Here is a 21,599-nt window from a genome sequence, read left to right on the forward strand (position 1 = left end):
CCTACATTTAAAATCTGAAATCAGTTGCTAATGACTCCTTGTATCTTACGGTTTTGTAGTAAAAACAAGATAGATCGTTCACATTTGCCTCTGGTCTTCACCCGATGCTTTGTAAAACCACTAACTTCCTTGTTTACACAACACACCGATATCCGTCCTTACTTTGATTGGTTGATACACTTGTCAATCACAGCCTTCAGGAACTTGGACAAATCACTCCAGATCCCAGATACAAGTTTTTGTAAAGACGAGGAAAGCCGTCTCCGCAACTCGGACTAATTGCGTGCATACTTAGGGCCGGTCTCACTTGCCTAGCCTAGTTGGAGAGTACACCGCCTTCCAAATTATTATGCAAATGACATTTTTCTCTGATTTTCTAAACTGTCAACTCAAATGAGAGTCGGCATAATTTTCAAGTCTTTAACTGGTAGAGGATCATTTAAATGTGGTTGAATTTTTTTTTTCAAAAATAAATATAGTAAAAAACTCAAAATCTGCTGCTCCAACCTTAACAGGTCAAGTTATATTTTACCATAGGAGCCCTTGTGTGATAGCAGCTTCAGAATTCTTAAATCCATTAAACTTGTGAGTTTTTGGAGAGTTTCTGCTTGGATTTCTTTGCACGATGTCAGAATAGCCTCCCAGAGCTCCTGTTTGGATGAAAACTGCCTCCCACCCTCATAGATGTTTTTTTTGTTGAGGTTCTCAATAGAGTTGAGGTCAGGGGAAGAGGGGGTCCACATCATGAGTTTCTCTCCTTTTATGCCCATAGCAGCCAGTGATGCAGAGGTATTCTTTACAGCAGGACATGGTGCGTTGTCAAGCATGAAGATGATTTTGTTCGGAAAGCACGGCTCTTCTGTTTGTAGCATAGAAGAAAGTGGTCAGTCAGAAACACATATTTTTCTGAAATCATTTTCACACCTTCAGGGATCCTAATGGAGCCGACCAGCTCTCTCCCCATGATTCTGGCCCAAAACATGACTCCGCTCCCTCCTTACTGACGTCACAGCCTTGTTGGGACATTGTGGTCATTCACCAACTATCCACGACTCCATCCATCTGACCATCCAGGGTTACACGGCACTCATCAGTGAACAAGACTGTTTGAAAATGAGTCCTCATATATTTCTGAGCCACTGCAGCCGTTTCTGTTCATCAGCTTCAATGAACAGTTTAGGGGAGGCCGGATAGAAGGTTTTTGCACAACTGCAGCCTCTGGAGGGTCCTACACCTGTATGCTGCTTTGTAGCTGCTGTTCTATTCATCTGACGTATTTGTCTGGCAGAAACCGTCCTCATTGTGCCTTTATCTGCATAAACCCGTGTGTGCGCTGAATCATCCACAAATCTCTTATCAGTATGATGATTAAGGTTCATCTTCCACGAAATATCGAAGGTTTTCATACCTAGACCAAGGCATTCAACTATTTCATGCTTTGCGACAGTGGCGCAGATGGTAGAGAGGGTCGTCTCATGATCGGAAGGTCGGGGGTTCGAATCCCACCTCCTGAAAGTGCACATTGTCGTTGTGTCCTTGGGCAAGACACTTCACCCACATTGCCCCCAGTGGCTGCGTACATTGGTGTATGAATGGGTGAGTGGATCCTTGCTGTAAAGCGCTTTGAGTGCCTAATGTAGGTGGAAAAGCGCTATATAAGTTGAGACCATTTACCATTTACCATTCTTTCCCATATTGCATGAAAATGTTGGTCTGCTAAATAATGTGGAACGCCCTTTTTCAGTAGTTTTTCCCTTAACTGGGCTTAACCCGACAACTAATCATCCTAGGTTTCTGAGATTGATGTCAGTGATTCAAAGAGCCCTGAGACACAATGCCATCCATGAGTTTCATTGAAAACCTTTTTTTTTTTTTTACCTTTTTGACACTGAAATGCGATTTGCATAATAATCTGGAACGGGGAAAAATAACAGGTTCGATTTCAGCTGAGTATCCACATGGTCACTGAGCAGTCTCCGCGGTCTCAAGCACCTGTGGTTGGATCTGTCCTCAAACTGTGAAACGAGACCTGTCGTATACCAAGGAGTCTGGAGTCCCTTCGAAATCTCCTTGGTAACAGGTCTCTGAGAAATTGCAGGGACGTCCCAGAAACGTCTCGCAGGTTGAGGAAAGCAAATAGTGTTCGCGACACAACAGCTTGAGACCACACAGAGACTCAGCTGAAATCAAACCTGTTTGTTCTCACCGAGACTACCTGGCGACTCGCCTTGTTTCCAGGGGACCTCTCGGAGACATCTCTGTTACTAGGGTCATCTCGGGGCTCCAACTAGTCTCCAGGCTGGCGAGCTAGGCCTTGTATCTCAGTTTTTTTCACTTTGTTTGAGCCTGTGGCTGCGGTTGAGCGCTGGTCAGATGCAGACCGGATTGTTCTCCATCACGTGTGCTTCCCGGAGCATTACCAGGAGGCGCACAAGAGAATTAACCTATGAAATCATGTCTTCTTCTGCTTCTTCAACTGTCTCCAAGGACCTAGTTACAAAAGGGGTTGGAGATGTTGGTTTACTGGTGGGTGAATGGCCTGTGGCAAGTTTTGGAGCTACATTTTCAACACTGGTCTGGTCTGGTTTGTTTAGATCCATTAGTTTTGCCTCTGAGTCTGTGGTCATTTCTTTGTTCCCTTCTTGCCTCTCGTTTCAGTCTTGAGTGTGCTTCACAGGTGCCATGGCTGGGTTCCGACGACCATAGTATGGCATTGACATCGTTGGCATTGGTGTAATTAGGAAAGGTTGGGTTAAATGTATTATGTTTATGTACGTATATTGTAACTAGTACATTGTTGTATCATTGATTGGTGCAGTTTGCTCTCGGGGGTCCAGTTAAGTTAATTGGTGGGTGATTTTGTAGTTGCTTGGGGTGTTGTGGATTTACCCTGTCTGTCCAGCCTGTTCCTTTAGTCCATTCCTCTTCATCATTAATGTGGAGACAGGGTTGATTTAGGGAACTGTGCCAAAAATAAAAAGCATGAGCTAATAACAATTTCAAAAGGAAAGCAAAGAAAAGTAGAAAGAATCCTGCTGCAACTCAATAAGCAGATCATAGTAAATACAGCTTGTGTCCCTTCATGTGAAAGACATCTCTAGTATTTTACATTTCCAAAGCTCTAGCACTTTTATTATCTACTTACTTATGTTAGACCTTGTTATGCAAAACATGATGTACAGTATTTGAGCTTGCTTTGACATTGCTTAGGCGTAAAACATGCTGCACCCTGGATCCTGGCGTTCTACTTATGCAATGCAATGTACAATGCCATGAACCATTATCTTCGTTTTTAAATCCGTCCCTTCGACAGTGTATTGATCTTTTCTTGAATTGGAATGGAAGTTTATTTGAATATAGCGCTTCACACATGTCACCCACAGCTCTTCACACAGCGTAGGGGATTTGATTCATGTGATTGATTCAAATGTGTCGTGATGGATGGATTGCTCTGAGCACACCCTATACTTTGACCCTCGTTCACAGCGCGGAAAAAATCAAAACCCCGGGTGGGAGAAAAAAGAAGCCAGGAGGAGAACCACACTGAAGGAGAGAGAATGAATGTTCGTCGGGGGTGAAATGATTTGAAAACATGATGTCATGTTGAAATAATGTAATCCTTTTCTTGTTGCTTCTAAGACCCAGGACACACTGGAGGGACTACAGTATGTCTCTGAGCTGGCCTTGTAACACCTCGGGTTCCCCTGGTACAGCAGTAGGACGCAGGGGCGGACTGGCCATATGTCCATTCTGGAAGAGCACAGAAGGGCCACTGGCTCTAGGGCCACCAGTCCCGCCTCAACCGAGCTTTACCCAAATCTAAAAGCTAAAGACAAAAAAACACAACAAAAAATGATAAAAAAAATAATTAAAAAAACAACAAAAATATGACAAAAATGTGGTGACGTGACGAAAGGTTTCCATCACTTTTGTAGGTCTTAGCTTTCAAATGAGGCGTTACATTGTTGATCTCCAGTCGAGCAGCTTTTAGATTTGGGTAAAGCCCAGAATAAAAAAACATGAATCTAAATGGGATTCCGTGGAGTATGGTGTACCACAAGGTTCAATTTTGGGACCATTATTATTTATATTAATGATTTTGCTTCTGTTTCTACGACCACCTTTCCCGTTCTTTTTGCTGATGATACCAGTCAAAAAAATAATAATAAAAAGCCGAACTGGGGAAAATGCACTCGTTAGTGTTAAGGTGGTTTAACCTCTTAACTCCCACCTGAACGGATCCCATTTTCTCCAGCTTGGCTTTACCCTAATCAAAAAGATTCTTGGGAAAAAAGCACCAAAAATGTGACAAAAATTCAACAAAAATGTGACAAAAACTCAACAAAAATGTAACAAAAACTCAACAAAAATGTGACAAAAATGGAAAAAAAAAAGAAAAGAAAAAAAAACATACAAAAGGTGACAAAACCCAGCAACAACGTGAGGAAAAAGGTCAGTTTTGTGGGTCTTAGCTTTCAAATGAGCCAAAAGAGGACAGAATGCATTTGGTTAAGGCAGGTGGTAAGAGGTTAAAATATGTATTTGTGGAAGTGCACAATTACGCTAATTTGGGCCAGGCTGATCAGAGTCCAGGGCTGTTTTTCAGTCCCAGTCCGCCCCTGGTAGGATGTGTGCGTGGGAAGTAGAGCTGGATCCACGCACTGTCGCTGTTTGGAAGGGCAGGGCAAATATATTCATATTCTCGACTGCCCAGAGCAACATCTGCCCTGAAACGACCTAAACCCGAGACTGAGCACGACACCGCGGGATTATGGCTCTTTGTGAAATGTTTATAGCGTGATTATTTCTGCTATTGTGAATACCTCGTTTGAATCGTACTCCCAGAGAGTCCTGTCACATTTTTATTTCTGTTTAAGTCAAAGAAGTTTGTACATGTATGGTAAATGGTCTCAACTTATACAGCGCTTTTCTACCTCCATTAGGTCCAAAGCGCTTTACAGTAAGAACCCGGTCACCCATTCACTCTCTCATTCACACACCAGTGTACTGTACACAGACACTGGAGGCAAGGAGGGTGAGGTGTCTTGCCCGAGGACACAACAACAGTGGACTCCAGCAGGATTCAAACCCCCGACCTTCTGATCGTGAGCGCTCCCATCATGTCGACCTCACCTTATCTGGCTAGTTGCTAAAACAAAGCTGTCCTCACAATATCCAGCGGATTTGTGAATCACCCGGTGCTGTCCACGCTGAACACACACACCTCAACGTCAGCCAAAACCTGCCCGACCACTACAGGCTGGAGATCCTCACCGTGGTGTGAAAGGGCCTCAAGAGAAAGAAAATGTCTGGAGTGATGGTTTCCGTAATTACAAACACGCTGTATAAACGTATGCATTTCAGTTTGAAGTGTGGATCAGATTGTGTCCATCAGTGTAGATCCTATTGAATTAACAGCATTGATCTCTCATCCTTCAGCCCCGCAGCCCATTTATTCATTCATCAAGTTGATGTTTATTCACACAAGGCCAATGTCCGACATTTTCAACCTGACCCTAAATTCACCGACACTTTTCTATTTGTCCACAGATTAAGAAAACGACACCCTACCGCGCTGTCCGTCTCTGCGCTCACGCCGCCACATCCCAAAGTCGCGCACTCAGCCTCCCAAAAAAAAAAAGAAAACCTGCATCAGCCTCTGCATAATTCCCCCATGACGGAGTATCGACACCGGTCCTGCTTGATGCACGTGAATAAATAATTTGTAAACTTTGAAATATGCATTGCTCAAATCGGATTTCCCGGGCGTCTCGGCTCTCCGGAGAGAAGCACGTAAAAGGCCAACGACAATATCCTAAGTGCCATTTTGCTGCCTCATCACCCCCCCCCCCCCTCCTCTGCTGATGTATTCACTTTTATTATACTTCTCATTCTGTCGATACCAAAAGAAAGTGTTTTTTTTTACTCGCCGGGACAAAAGCGCGGCCGTTAAAAGTATATATGATGTAATTGATTTGCGCGGCGGCTAAATAAATCCCACTGGTTTATGCGTCGGAGAAGGGCCGCGGCGCACGGGGAAACAGATGTACCTATATTTCATAATCTCCCCAAATATGCTTACTAGTGACAGGGAAATAAAGGCACATATGTAGGGTTTAAACAGTTAATAAAACAGTGGGAGTGGAGGAGGAGGAAGAGGCAGTCCGTATATCACGCCTTTATTTCCGCGTGGCAGCTTGTAAAAACTGGAGGTTTGTCTCGGGTCGGCCTTCTCCTTTCACCGCGCCGCCGTTTAGAAACAGTTGGCGTCATTAACGGGGGGGATTGCCTCGAAATTGGCGACGGTGAAAAGACAAATTATGAGCGGCAGAGGAGGGAGAGGGAGAAAGGGCCGGATGGGAGGAGGAAGAATCGGGTTGTTTGGATAATGCTGTGGAATGAAAGCAGAGAGCGTCTCCCTGTGACACTATACCAAAGCACATATACAAACTGATTACATTTTTATTAATTGCAGTCTAGACATATTCGCTCTCAAATGAGCACAGATGTCACCATGCATGTGATGATATTTTCACATTTTAAATATCAATCAAATTGGATTTTAGCAACAGCTAAAAGGTGCACAAGATCTTTTCCAGTAAAATACACAAGTCATAGAATAAAACATCATAAAAAACAGCAGAAGTCACTGGCTATGTGTTGAAATCCTGCTTAAATAAATGTGTTCATAGCTCTGTAACAGATTTCAGGTGTGTTGGCTGTTGCAGTTCCACAACCTGGGGCCTAAAGAGGCAAAAGAACGGTCACCAAACGTCTTGTAATTAGTCCAGTGCTCCGGTCTCTGCACTGGCTTCCTGTCACTCAGAGAATAGACTTTAAAACAGCTCTGCTTGTGTACAAGTCTTTTCATGGTTTAGCTCCAAAGTACATCTCTGACATGTTAGGGCCGTATGAACCATCTCGGGCCCTGAGAACTTCAGGGAGGGGTCTCCTGGTGGTTCCCAGAGTCAATAATAAACACGGTGAAGCAGCGTTTCAGTTTCATGCAGCTAAAATCTGGAACAGTCTTCACGAGGATGTGAGACAGGCCTAAACTCTGACAATGTTCAAATCCAGGCTGAAAACAGTTCTTTTTACCAATGCATATGACTGAAAGTATTTTATCTGCACTCTCGCCTTTTACTGTAATTGATTAATTCTATGTTGATGTTTTTATTGATTCTATTTGTTTTCAACTGTGAAGCACTTTGAATTGCCTTGTGTATGAATTGTGCTCTACAAATAAACTTGCCTTGCCTTGCCTTGCCTTGCCTTGTAATTGGACCTGGGAATGACCAAAGAGATGTGGTTGGAGGAACACAGAGACTGGATGAAGAGCCGCTCCAAAGCCTGTACAAACTTTTACAATATTAGGTCAAAACCCTGTCTCGTACCACTGTTGTAACATTCTGAAGAAATATGAATGAGTCATGTTTGAAAATGTCATTCTCTTTTCAAATTCTTCACGATTTGGCTCCACAGCCCTGAGAATGTTTGTTCAAGCCTGTGAAACAACAGGAGAGACTGCTGTGAACTTGAGGTCCTGCACTGTTGGACAGAAGCTTCTCTGTCAGAGCTGCGTGGAACTCTGTCACTAAGAGAGAGAGAGCACTTTGCTACAGGTTAAATTGGAACATGGTCAGATTCGTGATCACTGCAGCACTAATCTGGCAATGATGGTATTTTTCAAAAACAGCAAATAGTATGTAAATAATAAATGACCTTACTGTATTGTTCTTGGCCTGTTGTTGGATGTTTGATCTGTGTTTTATATTGTGTATGGACTTTAGTACAACGCTCATTGTGCGCTGTATAAACCGGCTGCCTCTGTCTCTGCTCACACACAGTGATTACGCAGTGACCCTGCCAAATAAAGAAATAAAATACATTTTGTGTTTAGGGCTGCAAAATATGTCAGCAAAAAGATCTTGATGACAACATTCTGTGACACATGATCAGTGTTGCAGGAAGCCACATGTGTCACAACATCCTTCCACACCTTCCTTATCCACATCCTAAAACTGTGCACAGGTTCAGCTATTTAGCTCAATTTTAGCTATGATTTGGTCAAAATTTGTTTTTTTTAAAAGTATTGTTTTGACTCAGTTTGATGAAAAACTTTGTCTGCAATTTCTCATTAAATTGAATGGAACGTATCAACAAAACACGAGCGAAGGTGAGTGCATCAACAGGTCCACTGTATGTGTTAAAATGACTTAAAATGACACCGGTGCTCTACAAGATGAGGCCAAAAAGATTCTTCCAACCAGAAAGAAATGACTTTTGAAATATACAATATAAATATAATAATATGTTTCAAAATCGTCCCCATTTTCCATCCCCTTATCCCCAAAACACGTACACATATAATATTATTCAGAATGTATTCAGAACCCCTTACAGACGTTAAACACAATACAGTGAAAATATTATTTTTCTGTTTATCGTGTGATTTTACAGATCTCCACAGAGCACACAGACATAACAGGAGACGTGGCCACACAAGTAAATGCTCACATTTATACAGTGTCTTTCTACCTGCTTTAGGCTCAAAGAGCTTTACATCAAGGAACCATTCACACTCTCATTCATACACCAGTGTATACAGACACTGGAGGCAAGAAGGCTGAAGTCTCTTGCCCAAGGACACAACAACAGTGTGCACATGAGGGATTTGAACCACCGACCCTCCGATCACAAGGCGACCCACCACCGTCGCCCCCAAATGAAAGCTTTTAGCATTAAGATTAGTAGCACAGCAGTTGAGTCTTCATATACATCTAATAAGAAGAGTGGCTTTACTCATAAACAAACCTACAGATTCCACTGGAATTCAACAGAAATATACTTTTGGGACATATTTATTTATTAATTGACTGCACAATAAATGTGAACAGAATGACAGTTGTCTTTAAATGGTCCTAAAGCTGACAAATCGAACTTTTCCTCACTGATAATGCCTCGCAGTTGTATCTCAGAGTCGTCTGTACTTCTTGCAAATCCCATCACTTGTGTGACTAAAAGCGTGTTTCCATCCTCTCTTTGCTGTGTTTGATTCTCCCAAATATTTTCTCACGTACCAATCAGTCTGCGGGTGAAAGCGGGCGTCCCTGACTCGCGCCCGCCATGCTCGTCCTTTTGTCAGAAACAGAGAACACTTTGACATGTCAGCAGCACCGTGGAAAGGATTGTTTTGTACAGATTTTTTTTCTATTTAGGCTTACATCCTGCACCGGCTTCTGTAACTGTAGTGCAACTTTCCTAAAATAATAATAAGGGGGAGGAAACCCACCCCACCTCCCCGCACAAAAAGTAAAAAAAAAAAGTGGTGCAATCCGTAGTGCATTTGTAGCGACCAGTCAAACCCTTTTGAGCAGTGAGAGTGTGTGCGCGGCCCGGTGACAGCTCGGTCCCTCAGCTGTCCCCCTTAGCGCTACCTAGGGACCCCCTCCCCGTGTCCCTCTGTAGGGGGAGAGGGAGACACCCCAGACGCCTCCCCGCACTCCACTGCGCCGTGCACTTTGAACACTTTCCACCACTTCAATGGCAACTTGTCTCTCCCCAAAAAAAGCCCCAGCTCCAGTCACTTATAAGAAAGAATTCTCTCTAGCGCTCTCCTGGCTAGCTCGCCACTTTCTCCTCTGCAGCCACTTGTAATTATCTTATGCCTGGGAGACAGGTTTTAAGCCGGGGTGTCAGGCCAGGTGCTCCGTGACAGCTCGCGATGATTAGGAGAATTGTGGAGTTCTGTCACCGGTCTCCGCGGTGCTCCCCACGGCGGCCGCCATGCCTTGTTGTCACAGCAACAATAGCAGCTCTTAATTTGTTGACGGGGGAAAATTCATCAAGGCCTTGGGAGGCAGTAAACCCTAAACAACAGCCCCTCTGGGGGGTAAGCGTGCCCACCGAGGGAGCCAGTCAAAGACAAAACTTCTGCTGCCACTCCACACTCGCTTCACTTTTCTTTCTGCCACTTCCAGTTTTTTTTTTTTTTAGGTGACTTGTTTCCGAGTGTTTCCTTGTGCTGGCGCCTGGACACATGTATAATTATATAAATGATGCTTTGGGGTTTATTATCAGAAGCGTTTGTTCTGACGTGATGTCGGGTTGTGCCCTCGGGCTTGATGTCTGTTAAAAGGAATAATGTCTTCACTTGAATGACTTTTGGATGAATTAATAAAGGTAGATTACGCCGAAACAGAGGCTCTGGATGTCTCATTATGGTCACATTTTTTTACGCTTTACTAACTCCAGCGCATGAGAGCATTGTTAAATATCTTAAACATATTTTCAGAAACTACAAGGTTTCGAATGAGGCTGTTTACAAAATTGTTCGAAAAAAATCATCAAAGACACCACAAAAAAGCGCAGAGAACACGTCAAAAAAGCGACATAAAAGAAACAAAAAGACATGAAATAGTGACAAAAATGCAGCTAAAAAAAACGTGCCGGAAAAGCAACAATTCACAAGCAAATTAAAGACAAAAGCAACTAAAAAGTGTAAAAAATGCAACAACAACATAAACACGGTGAACAAGTGACAAAAGAGTTTGGATCAGTTTTGTGAGTCTTGGCGTTCTGTTGCTGAGTGACACTGAGAGCTGCTGACGAGTCGTAGATTTCCAGGAAGTAACTACAACATCACGCTGCAATAACCAGCTTCTCACGCTTATTAATTCCCAAATACTGAGGTGCTTGGTATCCACGTGTAGCACGGAAGGCTGTGACCGAGATGACGCTGTAATCCAAATATGGTCATTTCCTTTGAGGGAGACAGCAGCAGCTAAAGACACATATACAGATGTTACTAGACTCAAGGCCCTTTTCTCCAAATGAGGTTTTCATTCCACTCTTTAACAACATCTCCACTTCAGACTCCACACTTTACAGGCTCCACCCAACAACATTTTCAAGTATTTTTTGTCACAGGGATATTTTTAATACCTAATTCCTGCCTTGTAACTTTCCATAATATATTTGTAGAATCCAAATTCTTTTCAAATTCATAGGCACATTTCACAGCTTGCAGGATCACTTTCACAAAAATGCTAGGAAAAGAGCCTAAAAGTTCATAAATTTCATACAAATGTTTTATAATTTGTTTTCCCCACAAACGTTTGAGTTTACAGTTTACTAAAGGAGGACAAAAATATGAATTCCGTTTAATTCCAAAATTAGTAAAATCAGGTACAGCTCCTTTAAAGCAGAACATTTCCATCTGACTGAATAAAACTTTAAACTAAAATCACTGCAGATATTCACTCTCAATGCAGGGTAGCAGAATGGTCCACCATTTCACTAATTTGCTCGTCCTGTAGTAACAGAACTGAAGGAGGAGACACTCCAAATACAATGAATGCAGTTTGGTTTAGGGGAGAGACTTCTAAAAACAATCAGGGAAGATTTTTAAGGATTTAAATGATGCATAATATTTTCAACTGGTCCTTTAAAATGGTCATATTTTCTTTGTTTTGGTGCTGTAGAGCTCACAAACGAGTAAAATTACAAATACAATGGGTTCAGGAAGTGTATTGTTCCTAGTTTTACTATATTAGAAACTGCAAATGGAAATGTTCTGACAGTTATTTTGATTCTTTAATAATCTACTCTCAGGCTTATAGACATTGTATTATTCTGTATCATGGACAAAGAAGGTCATTTACCACAGAACAAACATGTATTAAAATGTTCAAAAACAGTAGCTTCTGGCTAAACCACAGACAGACACATTACTACTGTACTGCTAGAACGTCTCATGTGACCTGTATCGATGCTCCGATTGTGTGACGGGGAACTTTAACCCTCGCTTTAGACCCAAAAATCACGGGCAAATTTGAATAACTTAAACAATCATTTTGTGGCTCCTACATGCAGACATTGTTTGGCACGTTCAGCCTCATCCTACACGTTCTGGATCCCGTCAGAAGTCCCCTCCGCTGCCTGACTGCTGTGACAGCGAGGAGACGGCGGCCTGTCCCATTAGGTCTGGGCGATCAGCGAGTCCCTCCTCTGCACCAGCGTGATGAACCCAGCACGTCCCCCTCTGGCAGCCGAGGGTGGCCCAGCGAGCGCCTCTAATTGTGGGGAGATAATGAGTGAGCGCGGGCCTCCCCTGCTGGCGCCTCCACATCACCTCGTCACGTCTCCGGCCCTCCCGCCCTCCCCACGAGACTCTCTGAGCGCGTCCGCCGTTGATTTGTAATCATGCCAGGCCTGGAATGAATATTGATTCAAAAACAGGATTCATTTCATGTGCTTCTCTTAAAGGCGGCTAATTGAAGCCACGTTTGACAGATTTGACATTTTATTTCAACATCATTCAAATGTATTCAATATTTTGCACACATAAAATAACTAGTTTTAGATGTTCATAATCACACATTATACAGGACTCATGCTGTACATAAGGGCCATACCCGATCCTGTCACATCTTAGGAGCTAAGCAGGAAGGGCCTGGTCGGTGCTTGGATGTAGAAGCCTGGGTGAATGTAGTGAGTGAGTGGTTGGTGGTGGGCGGGCCAATGGCGCAGACCGGTTGCCTCGCTTCCGTTGGGCAACTGTGGCTGTAGCTTGCCACCACCAAGTATGGAGTGAATAATGCAATGTGAGGCGTTTTTGAGTGTCCAGAAAAGCACTATATAAAACTGATGCATTAAAGCAGGGGTCCTCAAACTTTTTTCTCTGGGGGCCACATTATCGTTCCTGACTGTGATGGGGGGGCCAGGCCGGGTTGGCTATAACATAGAATTTTATGACCCAGACCAAAATGCAGAGGGCCTCATTGTGAAGTAGAGATTGCTCGCCTGCACAGTCACTACTATATCCACAAGATCAACACTTGATTCCAGCCACATATTTGTTTAGCTGTAGTGGTTTGCAATAATTTGAATAACTGCTTACACTTATATTGTGCTTTACAAGCCTGTGTCACAAGTTTCTTTCATCTACCATGTGGCTATAATGTGTTGTTTATATCCTGATCTCTTATGTCAGTGGCCCTGCTGGACTTATTTCTTTAAGTTGCCCCCTAGTGGCTGAAATGAGTATCCTGGTTATTTAGTTAAAAAAAAATCATAACTCCGGACAGGAATGAGCTGGAACTGACTTTTTTGACACACTCAGGGATTTGTGCTCTACAAGTCAGGGGCCGGATAAAATCATCTCGCGGGCCGGATTTGGCCCACGGGCCGTAGTTTGAGGACCCCTGCATTAAAGGGTATGGCTCCAATCGAGGGCCGTCACAGTGAAGGAAATTCCCAGTTAATATTGCCGTGCCTCAATACCGTGGTTTGAGGTATTGAGGTGTAGGTTATTAGTTCATAATAATGAATACAAATTGGGGGATTACTTATAAAAATAGCAGCAAGAGGGACGTACTTTTTACTTTAAGGCATGTTAATAAATGTATTAGTGGATCAAGTGTCAAACTTTGCAGAACCAATCCTGCTGGAGAAGATGTCAGAGATTGTTTTACGTCTTCAGGGTCAGTTTGGTTTTAAAGCCAAGCACAGACATGTGGATATACTCTTAACTAAATATAAGAAAAACTAAAAACTCCTCTGTTTTTATGTGCTTTTTAAGGCCTTTGACAAAGTAAATCCTACGAAATTATCAATCAAACTAATTCAGGAGGGTGTTTCCAAAATAATGTGCAGATCTTGACTTACTGGTATGCTCAGCAGAAGATGCAGGTTAAACGGAGGAACAAGGTGTCTCTGCTCCATTGAAGGTCAGCAATGGGGTCAGACAGACACACTAACCCCGATTCTCTTTCACTTGTATCTCGATGAACTGTCCACAAGACTTCAGGCTTGTAATACTGGATGTACAGCAGGCAGACATTTGCTGTATGCAGACCATCTAACGGTCTCCAGTCCGAGCTCTGCTGGGCTGCAGCAGTTACTGAACATCTGTTCACGCTCCGACCCAGTATGACGTCAAAGACAATGCACTGAAAAGTTTGGTCTTTTTTGTTGGGTCATCGCCGTGTTTTTGTCACATATTTGAAGCGTTTTTGTTGTGTTTTTATTGTGTTGTTTTTGTCTCTATTTTGACCTTTTAGATTTAACTGGAGGAAATGTGCTCGGTGTCAGTAGGAGTTCAGAGATTAATAGACAATGTCGAACGCTGTGTGCCCAGGCGAACGCTTGCATTCTGTTCTGACAAGGTGAAAATAATGTTGTTCAAATCATACTGTACACATTTTGGTCGAACACAACCCATTTTTCGGGCTGTATTGTTGTTGGTTTTATTGTGTCTCTCTGTGTCTTTGGACCCCGAGTCCACAATAAAGTTGAATTTAATTGAATAATATATTTATCTTTCAAATGCATTGGAAAAAAATTTGGTCACTTTTCTTTTATTCATAGACCAAACTGTATATTGACTAAATTCTCTAGAGTTTGATTGATTTTTTGTTTTAAGTCTGGGACTTGCATATGAAAGGTAAAGACAGAGGCTTTCGGGGAAAGCTCTGTCGTCCCTGCTGCTGCGCTGAAGAGAGAGGAAAGGGGACACTTTGAGAAGTAAAGAATAAAGAATAACAAGTTAAGAGGAAAAGTTGAGTAAAACGCTGATGTGAGCAAAAGGGGGGCTTGGTTGTGAGCATTGTTCATGTGCTTTCTTGCAAATACAGAAAGAGGAATACTAGAGGGGGATACGGCTAATTAAAACCCCAGATCAAAGCGTCCCTCTAAGTGCTGTTCCTCGACACATCCGGGAGAGCTCCACACAGCGCGCCTCCTTTTCTGCCACCTCAGATATTTCATTTTGGGGATAAAAAAGACAAATACAGTGAACTTTGGGTTGAGTACATATTGTTAACTAATTATCTTACTGCTAACACAAGCTGCGCGCACTGGCAGGCCCTGTTCGCACCGTGTTCCTGAGGCACGCTACAGACTTCAGATAAAAGAAAGACAATATTACTCTTGATTTCTATCATTTTGATAATATGATATAATCTAGAAAGAAAACAGTTTTAAGGTATACATTTTTTTTTTCAAGCCACGCTCCTCTTTGTCTTTCTACCTCTGCAGGATTATGTATTAAATAGTTTTAAGAATGAAAATGGTGTGTAAATGAATACATTTAGCCACATTAGCCACACTGCATGCAAGTGCTCTTTTCATTGTTTTGCTTTTGTGTAAAAACATGTCTTTACTGTGAGAGACTCGCCTGTCCTCAGACATGACTCATAACGCGTCTCCATGACTGTGGATTTGTCTTCACATAGTACCTTCTGCTCTCCTCAGACACTGGTGACCTCGCTCAACACACTCATCCTCCTGGACCTCACCATCATCCATCCTCCTCTCCTGCCTTCAATCCTCCTTCAGCATCACTCATACAGCTCTCTCATGGTTCACAGCAGACCTCACTGGCAGCAGTTCATCCGTATCTACCAGAGCAAACCTCCACTCACACCAGGTGTTCCCCAAGGTACTGTTCTTGGCCCAGTCCTCTTCCTCTTCAAATCTTCATTATCTCTGCATCATCCGGCGATCGCTGACAGTAGACTGTCCTTGTACGTAATAACTCTGACAACGGCAGCAGTGAGGGCCGTGAAATTGGTCTCACCATTTCTCCAGGTGGACGACTTCATCTCAAAGTTCTCCAGCTGCAGTGTTCAGATCGACCACACGGGCCAGCGGAAGTGACACACATCGTGCTGTGTTCCAGTACGGATCACAAGTTTATACAGATTTGTTGAGCTCTGCTGTTGAACCCTACACATATCATTGATGATTGTTTTAAACGGGGAAACATTAAATTCAAAGAAGATTTGGCTGGAAAATACGTTTTCAAACAGACTGACTAATGTTGGGGAATTAATAAAAGTCTTACCCTCAAAGATTGTTATTTTGTAATCTGATTGCTGCCTTGCCACGCTAGCTCCACTGGAAATGAATTGAAGAGGGGCAACATTGGGCTTGACACTTTACGTGTTGAGCCCATAAAGTAGAACCTAAAACTCGGCCTAAAACTGTTATTTATGTCCACACTCAAAGGAAAATATCTCTGTTTTGGGAGATACCCTGCTACGTGTGGACAAGGTCGGAGATTATTAAGTTCTGAATCTTCCACATGACCCCTGTCCTCCGTCTGAGATGATCACATCAAGAAACCTTCAAATGTGAATACACACATACGGGTGTCGCTGTATCAATCATTGATAGGTGTCACATGGCATCAATATGGCGACCTCCTGTGTCAGCCGCTAGTCACGTGTCAACATAAGACTGATAAATATTACTCCGTAGTTTACAGAGTTCTCTGTCTGTTCTCTTCTTCATAATAATAACAATGCATTAGTATATAGCGCTTTTCCAGACACTCAAAGTTGCTTTAGAATTTTGCTCCATATTCGATGATGGTAAGCAAGACAACCAGTCTGTTCCATCAGCGACCACCACTAACCACTCACTCATACACTACATTTGCCATCCAAGCACCAGCCAGGCCCTTCCCTGCTCGGGCATAGCAAAGGCGGTACGGCCACAGTTCTTGTGGTAGACCTGACAATAGAGCGACTGCAATGAACTGTGGAACTCTGTCTCTGTCGTGTAAAATCTAAAGCTCGGGCTTGGTGTGGAGCTGTCAGAAACCCAAACCCAAAGCGACTGTGGTCTGTAAAGGGCACCTTGACGACTGGGCCTAAAAGAGCGCTGTCAATGAAAGTGCTGAAGCGACACTCTGTGAGGAGAGCGGGCCCTGGACAGGCGTATGACAAGTGTGTGTGTGATGTGGGCTTTGGTGAGGGGAACGGGACAGCTGTACCTCCGCTGGCTTCAACACCCGTCCTGTCCAAATCAAAGCACATTATTTAGGACAGGGTCAATGGGTGATCAGTGTACACCAGGGCTTTGCGTAGACTGACAGCAGAGGCGGGTAGAGGAGCAGTTCTTCCAGTAAGAGAAATACTTTACAATCATATGAGTCAAAATGATACAAATGTTTGAGAATGTTCCAAATGCAGATAAAATAATAAATGATGGCCGTTTAGCATTTTAGTGACACATAACTAAAAACATAGGCCTCACTTAGTCTTATGTGATTATTTTGTACCTTTTTATTTGCTCTAATAACTTTAATGCCCTAACCTACTGACTAGGCAAAGGTCCCCAGAGCCGTAACAAGTTTTGAGACACCAGTTTATTACTAACTGGTTACCCACAGTGTAGAGTGCTTTCTTCAGGATGTATCCACACAGAGACAAAACAGGGAAATGTTCTCACGAAACACGAAGCCAGCTCCGTAAATGTGTGCGTCCACATGAAGCCGGTCATGTGTGTAAAACCGCTGTGATTCATCTGCCAGGCCTGTGTGAGGCGCTGTGACGCTATAACGGATAATAGAACAAGACTGTAGATTGTGCATGTGCAGTAAACTGTTAACAATCTAGAGAAGAAACGAGAAGGCGAAAACATGCTTCAGACGTCACGCACTAAGGCAGAAAAACTGTGAGTGACCGGACTTTCACTGTCAGTCCAAAAACTCAGCCTGTCCAAATGTCCTCACTATTCCCTATGGTGCACTATCATGGTCACACCATGGTGTAGGGGTGTCCGAATGTCCCGAGAGAAAAAAGCAGTGCACTCAACATTTCCCACAATGCATTCTGAAAAGTGGTGAGCAGCGATGGTCACTAGATGGATAAATATAGACCACAGTGCACAGCGAGAGTCGGAGAAGAACAGCCAACAGCGACAGGTCTTTGAACTAAACACACGACTGAATGAAAACGCATGTTGCGTATTTTTTATGAGTAAACTACTTGAATATAAGTAGTAATGGTGAAAAGTGGCTAACGCTAGCTGATCACCATTTGCTTCATTGAATGCTTCCTTGAGAGCGGAGAGAACCTTTTTTAGTGATTATGTGAGAGCACGTGATAAGCGCAGCAACACAGACGCCGGGTTTTGGTACCCATCCCCTTTCTGCAGCTGCATGCTATGACACGTGGAGGAGAAAGTACACTGTAAAAAAAAAAATGTCATTTTTACGGAAAAATACCGGCAGCTGTGGTTGCCAAAACACTACCGTTAAATTACGGTACAACATTACCTTCACTTAACAGTGATACAGTTGATTTCTCAGTTAAATTATGTATTTGTCACGGTATTTTACCGTTAAAAATAGTGTCACGGTATTTTTAAAAAACAATGTTCAACCTGAAAATTTACATGGAAATCTGTAATTTGTACTGGTTTAATACCATCATTTTTAAATGTAACAACTTTGTTTCTTACGGTAAATTACTGAATTAGTCGAGGTACTACCGTCAAAAAAAATGTAGTTAACTGTTACCGTGAAAAGTATCAACATTTAAAAAAAAAACATTTTACATGAAAAAATATCAAATATAGACTTTTTATATTTTTGATATTTTATTGACAATTTGTGGTGTTGTAAATATCAACTCGAATTACACAAAATATCAAACAATGAGAAATGTAAATGTTCACTTTCAGTGTCCCAACTTCAAAACCAATTTTAATAAACCTTACTTAAGATACCGGCAACAACCAGGTCTACTTCAACTTGAACAACAATAGATGTAAATTCTACCAACATGTTCCGCCTCAACTTGAACAACAAGTGTAGCAAAATTATCTGATACAGTGTGTGCATGTTCATCTTATCTTCTAAACTGTACAAAAAAGTTTGGGAACCACTGGTTTAGAAGATAAGTTGCCTGGTACAGTTTGTACACGTTCCATCTTTACTTATAATATCCAGTGTACCTTTTTTTTTTTTAATATCCCTCAACATCACTGGAAGGTCCACTCATGGTCAGCAAGGTCAGCGATCAAAGTGAAGACTCTGGGATTGACTGCATACACCTTTTTCTTCTTCTTCCACTCGACTTTGGTGCCTCTCTCGGGGCTTATCGAAAAGAAACACCTTTATAAAAGAGAGAGAGAGATTTACCTCATGCCTTGCATTATGTGATATTTCAAATAGAAAGACCTTTTACCTTTGGAGGAACTCCAGTGTAGATCGTAGTTCCACTGGGTAGTGTATGTTGAAGCAGTAGTAACTGGCGAACATCAGGCAAATAGCAGAGGTAAAGGAAGTGATGTGGTCGTTAACAATCTCTTGGTCAATGCTCAACATAAACGTCTCAGCAGCAAAGCAGGATGGTCCTAACATGGAATTCAAAATAGACAAATATTGAATGAGTCATACAACAATCAGGTACATTGTTAGTCAGTGTCTCAAAGTGGGCTGCAAGCTACAAATGAGTGCTAGTATAGCGATGAAGAAAGCTTGCAGGTGAACTTACCACACACAATGAGGCAGGGTGTTGGTGGCACATTCTCCATCTGAACATCCTCAGCAAGGCTGGTCTTCTCGATGTACTGTAAGAGATGCTCTACTTTCTCATCAAAATAAGCCAGCAAGAGCAACACCATTTCAATGACCTCGTCCGAGGTACCAGTGGACTGACCCCTTTCGTTTTGAATCTTCAGAAGAGCATCCAGAACACTTTTGCGTTTCTGTGCACCAAGACGTTTGAAATAGTTCAGGAGACGTGCACCCTTTTTTTCCACATTTGCCAGGAAGGATTCCGTCAAACTCACAGCCGTCAATTCTTTGAAGTGTACGGACATGCCGTCTTCCTGGAACAAACAAGGCCAATCCTGCCTTAACTTCGGGATGCTTGCACCTTTATTGATTTCTTGACGTTGTGTGAAATAGGTGGATTTCGTTAATTCCTTCACTGCATCTGCACTCAAGTCTTTAGACATCTTCAGTTTTTCCTTTTTTTCTCGCTGGCTCTCTTCATCCTCGGGTAGTGGCAGATATTTCGGCATCCAATTGACACAACCGTAAGTGTCTTGACCACTAGCTCGTTGTTCTGCTGTTATTTCGTCCGTGTCATCGTCTGATCCTACTTTTCTTCTTTTTATTTTTGGTGTGTCGGGTCTTTTCACATTTTCAACTCTTGATTGGAGTTGCTTTGCTAGGGAATGGTGTCCAAGTCCAATAACATCCCCATCAATCACGTCTTGAAGAGATTTTGGATATCTCGCCACCATCCGTTTTGCTATCTCGTTTGTGTTGTGTTTGGTCGGATTCTTACAAATCCTCATCATTTCGGAGACCACGATCCTTATCATTTGTCGTCGTACTCGCGCATTTGGCCTTTTCTGTCTTTCCAAACTCTGCACCAACTCTTCAGGAAGCTTCTGCCATGGTATTTGGAAGTTTTGTTCCCAGTTTGAGGCAGGTGGATAACATCTTCCTGATGTTGATGGTGATGCTGTGGATGTTGATGGTGAGGTAGTGACTGAGGAGGGAGAGGAAATGAGAGACACTGGAGAAGAACGCACAGGGGACGGAGTTGGTGTGATTAAGTCTGCAAAAACACAATAAAAAGACAAAAAACATTATGAATTATTAAGACATATTTTTTAACTATAACAGAATGTAGCATGTTGATACATTTGTGAACAGCAAACTATTATCAAAAATGATTGTATATGTACAAGTCAAGAGTAAAGGAGAATTCCAGTGTAAAATCATTTTTTGACATGTTTCGTATCACCATGGGTACAAGTCAAGGTCAAGGATCTTCCCCGTCAACAATGTAAGCATTAGATGATGCGCTACTTTTAACATGTCTGAAAATGCTTTGAACACATTGCTGTGAGGCATGTTTGAACACTTATGCTCCACAATACATAGGTGGTATAAACAGCTTCTTACCATGTAAAATGATCCACTGTCAATGTTGTATGCAGGCAGAATGTGAATTTAGAAGTTTAAAACTTAATCTCCCTCACCAGCCATCTTCGAGGGACATGACGTTACTCAGAACCATACTGACTTACTGTTACCCAGAACCAACTGACCTACTGTTTTTGACGGAAGGCAGTGTGTAGCCTACACATTTCAACTAGACCACAACTTTCTCAACAGAAAAAGACAAAGATTTATTTCAACTTAACAACGATTTTACACAGAATTCTCCTTTAAAGTACTTCTAATAAGAAAAGTGTGCAGTGTTGTATTGGCAATGCTTTACACTCACGTCTTGGGGCCCAAGCAGCAACCAATCTTCTGGCTTGTATGGGTTTTAAGACTGGCAACAAGTCTCCTTCTGTAATGTACTGCAAATCATCTGTCTTTACGGCACCAAGTGCCTTCAAAGTATCTTCAACCGACTTGACAACTTGATCAGGAAGATCAGGAAACACTGCTAGAACAGCATCAGTTATCCTCTGTGATTCAGCCATATCTGTTAAGACACATAAAAGAGAAAGTGTACCATAAGGATTTTTGATTTAGTGTGACAACAGACTGTGCTTCAATGGGATAACTTGGGATCCATTGTGTAAGTAATAGTGTAAAGGCCACATGTCAATCAGTTCACTAACATGTTTGCACTCTAATCTCCCACTGCTGTTTTTTACAGAGTACATGTGTAAGTGTGACAGAAATTCTCCATCATGCACTCTCATCAGAAAATGAAGAGCAAAATCATCTTTAATGAGAATGAGGAAGATTTCACCAAACTCCACTGAGTCATCATTTTTTGTGACAACAAACTGTCCTTTCTTGTAAATTATCCCTTTATACTGCACATTGA

Source organism: Gobius niger (assembly GCF_951799975.1).
Source record: "Gobius niger genome assembly, chromosome: 12".
Lineage (NCBI taxonomy): Eukaryota > Metazoa > Chordata > Actinopteri > Gobiiformes > Gobiidae > Gobius > Gobius niger.